Consider the following 7,047-nt stretch of genomic DNA (forward strand, 5'->3'; position numbering starts at 1 on the left):
ACAAGTTTCATTATTGTGTTTTAAACCTTTAATAAGTATTTGTAAACTTTAAAATTTTCCATGTTTACTGAAATGATTTTGATAAGTTGGTTTTTGTAAGAGACTGATATTTTAATAGAATATTTATCTTGTAAATACTGATAAATTATTTTGAAGTGATCGGTAAGTGCAAAATATTATTTTGAATCCTTTTAAAAGAATATTTTTGATTTAATCTACTTATAATGACTTCGATATAGTTATGTTATTTTAGTTTTATAAATTTTAGTAAGATCTCAATCGTAAATAAGTTAGTATTTAATGTTTTAGTCGGAGTTATTATGTTGGATATTGATGAGTTTAAAAAGCGATGTTGGTATTTTAGGTATAATGAGAATTTTAGGTTTTAAGATTTTAAAAATAGGTTCTTTAGCATTTTAAGTTTAAATATTGAAATACGTGGTTGATTAGAAATTTACAAAAATTACGTGACTTTTATAGGTGATTTTTAATAATTGTTCGGCATTTTGAGGAAATTCTTGAAAAGCTAAGAAATCCAGGTAAGCGGGGTTCCTATGCTAGACTTTGCATTTAAAATAAAATGAGCTGAGGTTATTTTTTGAAAAATATACATATTTGATTATGAAAAGAAATTTAAACTATCTCAGTTATTTGCTCTGCACCACTCATGAGATTCTGTTTAAGAAGAAATTACTTTCTGCCATGACTGGTGTAGATATTAGCTTATTTTTGACACTTTATTTCTGATTTATACAAAAATAGTGAATATAAAAATTTGTGCGTAAATATTGTAAATATGCTTTGGATCTGTTTTGATTATGAAGATAATATGATTTTGTTCAGTACTCTATTTGGATAAGATGTGATCTCTGAAAACATTTAGCATGACTTTTTGATTTTGAATTTGATTATGTTTCCGTTCTGTTCAGTACGGCCCTGCCACAAGTTATAATAGTGGATACGGCCAACCACGGGTAATAATAGTGGATACGACCCAATCACGGGTTACAATAGTGGATATGACCCAACCACGGGTAATAATAGTGGATACGGCCCAACCACGAGTTATAATAGTGGATACGGCCCAGCCACGGGTTATAGTAATGGTCTCTATTTTGAGTGCACACCTTGGTGACAGAGTGATTTATGTTCTGCTCGGTTATCTGCAGATTGCACAATCCTACCACGGGGGTTATACATGGCTTCTGTTCTGATATGATGTTCTGATGATGATGATAATCATTAATGCTATGCCAAAAGGATATTTTTGAATGAAATTATTTCTAAATCTTCGCTCTGATATTTTGATAACATGTTTTATTTCCGCACTCTGAGAATGAAAATGTTTTGTTATGAATTCTGATTTTTGTAAATGCTCATGTTTACACACTAGTATATGTCTTCTGCTTACTGAATTGTTGATAACTCACTCTTTATCTTCATATATTTTTTAGATAATTTTGATGGTTCAGCTGGAGAACAAGAGTAGGAAGTTTTAGCAAGTTGTGATGATCGAAGTGGAATAAGTGTCTGAGGGTACAAGTGCTTATTTGAGAGTCGTAGTTAGTAAATTGATTTTATTTTTAGGGTATTTTGATTTGATGAGTTAAGGATAATTTCGCATTTTGGAGAATTTTTAAGTTATGTTATTGAGATTCTCTTTATTGTCCCCATAAAGGAACTTAGATATTTGGATTGATTAAATGAATTAGCATTGTTTCTGATTTTCTGGATTTTTAGTTGTGCTAGTTAAGTTGATTTTAGATATTAAGAGTTAACTCTCCGGACCTCTGGGATCGGGGCGTTACACCCTCAGTCCTCTCACCCTCGTTCTCCTTCAGACATCTCACCCTTGTTCTCCCTCAGACCTCTCAACTCTCCATCTTCTCCCTCTCCTCCCTCAGACTCTTCGGTCTCACCACAAAGCCCTCACCGAACCCTAGAAAAATTCATACTCTCACTTGACGTAGCATTCAGCCCCGAGCCACTGGACCGATTCACCATATTTGAAGACCCATCTCCCTCACCCTCGTTCTCCCTCAGACCCCTCAACTTTCTCCCTCTTCTCCCTCTCGAACCTGAGACTCTTCTCTCTCACGCATTTTCTTTCTCACCCCGACGCCCTCACCGAACCCTAGAGAAATTCATCCTCTCACTCGACGCAATATTCATGTATTATGTCTACACTTGAAATTTGGATATCATGAAGCTTAATTGAAATTCTATAGTCATTACAAACATTCTATTTTCTTTTACTAGCTATTGGAGCCTTCATTGTTGTTGAAATGCTGTTTACCTCCAATCTTCTTGCGATTGTTGGAGCTGGTGAATAGGTGCTTGGGCCATGTTACTTGCAGAGGTCGTATCATATCTTTTGTCTTACTTTCTTGTTACTTTGGTTGTTACTGACTTCAACAACCATCTTTATCACCCTGTCGTCTTTGTTTGTTCAATATAACAACTGGAACTGCTCTCTGAGAATTGAATTTTTTAACTTCAATACTTGCTGTTTGCATAAATAAGGAAAGGTAAAAGATCTTAGATAGAATCTGAAATTGTGTTGGATATTATTGTTTTGATGTTCTGTTTCCATGTTTCATGGCAATATTTATTCTGATAATTTTTATTGATGTTAATTATTAAAAGAGGTTTTCTTGCGGGGGTGCGGGGTTTGATGTATGAAGCTAATGTGCTGAATAGTGGCCTGGATAACTTAGGGTTATTTTTAAAACAACATAAATCATGGCTGTCACAGAGAATTGATCTTCTCCTTAGATGGAGCACTAATAATGATGTGCTCAGATTTTCGAAATGGTTCTGCCAAATAAATTGGCATTTTAGACACTTCTTCACATTTATAACACCTGTTTGGATTTATAATCCTTGTCAACATCTCTTCAATACATGCTTGTATAGTAGCAATGTTATAGTGCCCTTTTTTTTAGGAGTATAATTTCAGATAGGTTTTGCTTTGTTCTTTTGATTCTTCTTTGTGCATGAAAAACATAGTAGATTAAGAAAGACATGATAAAAAGAACATTAAGACATGTCGATATTCCCTAAATACGCAATTTGTATGGGGGTACTTAATCTCAATTGTGTTGGCATTTGAAACTTCGAAGTAAATGAGGAACTTGAATATGTGACCTAAATTAGTTGGTCATTGCTCGGATTTTTAAATTAGAAGCTTTATTAGAATAAGAAATTGACTATTTCATATAAACCTAAGCATTTATAAATATAGTAATTTGCATGATATGAAGCATGTGATCGTTGATGAGCCTTATCTCTATTCAATAGCTTCTGTTATGGTTAAGAACTTCAAAATGTTAGCATTGAGGGGAGACTTTTTGCCCATATATGAAGGGGAGTGTTAGAATTAACTACTCTTATCCACTTAACTTTCAGAGTTAGTGACAATTAATCAATATATTTTTATGGTCCATTTGGATATATTCAATCCTTCTTTTCAAACTGGAAACCAAAGTGGTTCCAATGATAATATTATGTGGTTATTCCCTTTGGTTCACCCTGTTTCCAATATGTTATTCTCACACTTTTGGACTCTAGCTCTGTGTGCTTCTTACTCGAGGACGCTTAACCTCAGTTGTATTTTCTTAGAATTTTCCATTTATCTAATTTAGTTAGACTTAAGTGGTGTATAGGTACAAAACAATGTCAAAGTTGATCTGTTTATGTTGTGTAACATTATTGTATTCAAAGTTAGACTTTATTAGGTTATTGAGAGTTAGGACTCTTGCTTTTTTTTTTTTTTTTTTTTTTTTTTTTTGTGTATAAGTAAAAATATTATATATATAAATCAATAGGAGTAACCAAGTACACTGGACGTATACAAGAAAACACCTAGCCCATACAAGAGAGCCCCTAATGACCCAAAAATCCCATGAAACCTACCCAAAATATACAAAGCCCAAATTGGACACCTCCCCAACCCCAACCCCTTGTTTCCATAAAACTAATCCTCTACCCGAACATCCCACAATGAGATCGTCTTCACGATGCCCTTCCTTTATTCTTCCCTCGACTTGAGCTACCTCCCTTAGCATCGTAGTTGATTGAACATAGAAGACGCTTTAACTCCCTGATTTTCTTAAAATGTGATTTGGTTTCAAGCGCGTGACTCGCCTCAATCACAGTGAGTAGAGCTTTCAATTGATCTTTATATTCTCTCTGTTCTCCATATGAAAGCCCTAGGATTTGCTGAAGTCCGTTAACTTTATTCAGAATCCAATCTGATGATGAACCCACTATATCATTTAATGGGGGGATAGAAATCAAGGAAATGACATTATCTCTAGCCACCGTACCCAACTGCACCCCCGATTCCAAACCTTCCCCCACATGAGGCACCAACGACAAACCGTTAGTGTCCATTGTTTCTTCCACCATTACAGGTTCCTCCCCTCCACCTTGCTTGACTTGGCACCACCCCCCAATGATCCTTGTTGTGTCGCTTTGTCTGGCCCTATTGTTCCCTTCGTAACACAGGAAGGGGAAGCACTACCTTTTGCAACCCCGTTGCATCTTCCAAAAGAGGTTTGACTGTTTCTTCCAAAATATTCGAGACCCTGGAGGGTCCCCCATCTTCAACTAAGGATGAAACCTGGACAGAAGTACCAACCCCATTTGCATATGGTAATTGAGGTTCTACAACTCCCTCAGGAGGCATAGTGACACTGGCATGGACAAAGATGCCAGCGTCCAACAACCCAATCTGTGACGGCATTGAAACGCCCTTTGCCGGCACACTTGTGGCCTTCAAACCTGAAGGATCTACCCCCCGCCCTCCCTCATCCATGCTCCGCCCACCGCCAAAACCCACGACTAAGTCTAGCCCCTTATCCACTTTAATCATCAGATCTCTCACATACTCCATAACTCTCTTCAATTGAGCTTTGACATCCCACAAGATCCCCTCCACCTCTCCCAATGTCACCTGACAGCTTTTGTCTCCTACAAGTGCCTTACTCTTTCCTTTTGCCGCTGAGCTGTTCTCGACCGAGCTACCCACCAATGACCTCAACACCGCAGCGTACGAAGCACCTTTGACTGAAGACAACCTTCCCACCGCAGCATACGAGATAAGGACTCTTGTTTCTGATCTTTGCCATTAAACATTTTAGAATTTATCATGTTAGATGCTTAAATTTCAAAATGTTGTTTTCCCCCTTTTGTCTTTATTTTGCAGGGCTTTGTGGGTTCTCTCCCAGTTTAGATGGTTGCTTCTTAGCTCTTCCTGCCAGCATCACCAAAGAGTCTATGTTCTTGTACAATGTCATGGAGCTCCAATCACATTGTGAGGTTACAGAGCTAATATTTCTCCCTTATGAGTGATGAAATAAATTAAAAAACCTGGACTCCACCTAAGTATATTTAACTATCATGATCAAATGCTTTTTTTAGTTGTCACTATTCTCTCCTTTTTAAGACATGATGAGAGGGAACTTTCTAAAAGTGTAGCTTTTGTGTTTGTAGCCGTGAAATGGGCAACATAATAATCTAGGATCTACCTTTTAGTTGTTAATATAGAAAGTTTATCTCTCTCTCTATCTCTCACCCTCTCCTTGTTCCCCTCCTTCCTTCTGTCTCTTAATCCATACTTGTGGTGTTGTTTTTAAAATTTTGAAAGTTCAGGACAGCAGTCACATGAGCTATTATAAGCCTTAGGACATGCAAGATCTTATTTTTGCAGTCTTGATGCATTTTAGGACTAGTGGGCTAGCAATATTAATTGCCTTGAGGCATGAAATGTGGTGAGCTTTAGGAAAAATCTCTCATTATAATTGTGGATAATGATTTGAGTTAATCTTATTATATTCATGAAGGAGCAGATTTTCTGGCTTTTGTGCATTTATTTGCTTGTTATTAAATTTGAAACAATTTTTTTTCCTTAAGCACTATCTAGTTCATTTCATTTATATTCTTAATCAAATTGAATTTCTGATAGATGCTCATCGTGCACCTCTGGCTGCAATTGTCCTATGTTCCAATGGGATGTACATAGCAACTGCTTCTGAACAGGGAACCATAATCAGAGTCCATTTGGTTTCCGATGCAACTAAGGTGAGAGTGGCACAACATCCATTCATTAGGACTTCATACACGTATCTATGACACTTGATTTATCTATTTAAAGCAGGTTTTTAGAGGCTGACATTACAGATGGTCCACAAGAAAGGCAGAAAGCACTTTGAATCCAATGTGGCCCTCACTTTAGAGCTCATAAGAAAATTAACTACTGAAAATTCTTCACCTCGATTAGTAGTATTTGAGAAAAACCTAGCAAGAGAGAATGAAATTCGGAAGAGGGAGGATGTTTATTACTGCGTGAGTATGAAGCTCAAAAAGAAAAGGACAAACTAATAGAAAGGGAGAAATCGCTGAAGAAGCAAGAGGACGAACTTTGAAGAATAATAGTAGAGAATAGGGTTGTACGTATATTGTTGTGTCTATATTGGATTGTATCTCTTGTAATAATTTTTGGTTGGTTTTGAATGTAGATGTATCATGTTGGTTTTAAATGTCGGATGGATTGTTCGGATCCTAACATGTATGATATATTATCTATGAATATAATTATGACAGCTTATATGGATATTAAGTTCAATGTTCTACATGTGTAGTTGGCATTATCTTTTTGGAGTGATATTTGGCATTGACAGGATTTTTTTTTATTGATCTTTGAAGTTGACAATATTTTTGAAGTTGGCTTTAATTTTGGAAATGTGGTAATTTCTATTCAAATTGCAGGTTGTACATTGTTGTTCATGCTTCTTTACACTTCTAAGGCATTGGAAATGAACTACCTGCGTAGCCTCACCGCTTAGTTCTTTTATTAAAGCACAACCTGCGGATCCTAACAGGTTATATACGTTCAGTGTGCATATCTAGTACGAAAAATTTTTCACAACAAACTTACATATTTTCATTAGCAGCACAACCTTAATTAAAGCACTACTAAAAACTGTTGAACTATTCTCCACTTCATATACAAATTTATTTACAAATTTTTGAAAATTGTATCTA

General features: G+C 36.0%; 1 pseudogene; it reads left to right on the forward strand.

The window, feature by feature from the left end:
- The first annotated feature begins 702 nt into the window (after positions 1-702).
- Positions 703-6,515, forward strand: LOC121262030 (annotated as a pseudogene).
- The last annotated feature ends 532 nt before the right edge of the window (positions 6,516-7,047 follow it).

This window comes from Juglans microcarpa x Juglans regia, chromosome 4S (assembly GCF_004785595.1).
Source record: "Juglans microcarpa x Juglans regia isolate MS1-56 chromosome 4S, Jm3101_v1.0, whole genome shotgun sequence".
Classification (NCBI taxonomy): domain Eukaryota; kingdom Viridiplantae; phylum Streptophyta; class Magnoliopsida; order Fagales; family Juglandaceae; genus Juglans; species Juglans microcarpa x Juglans regia.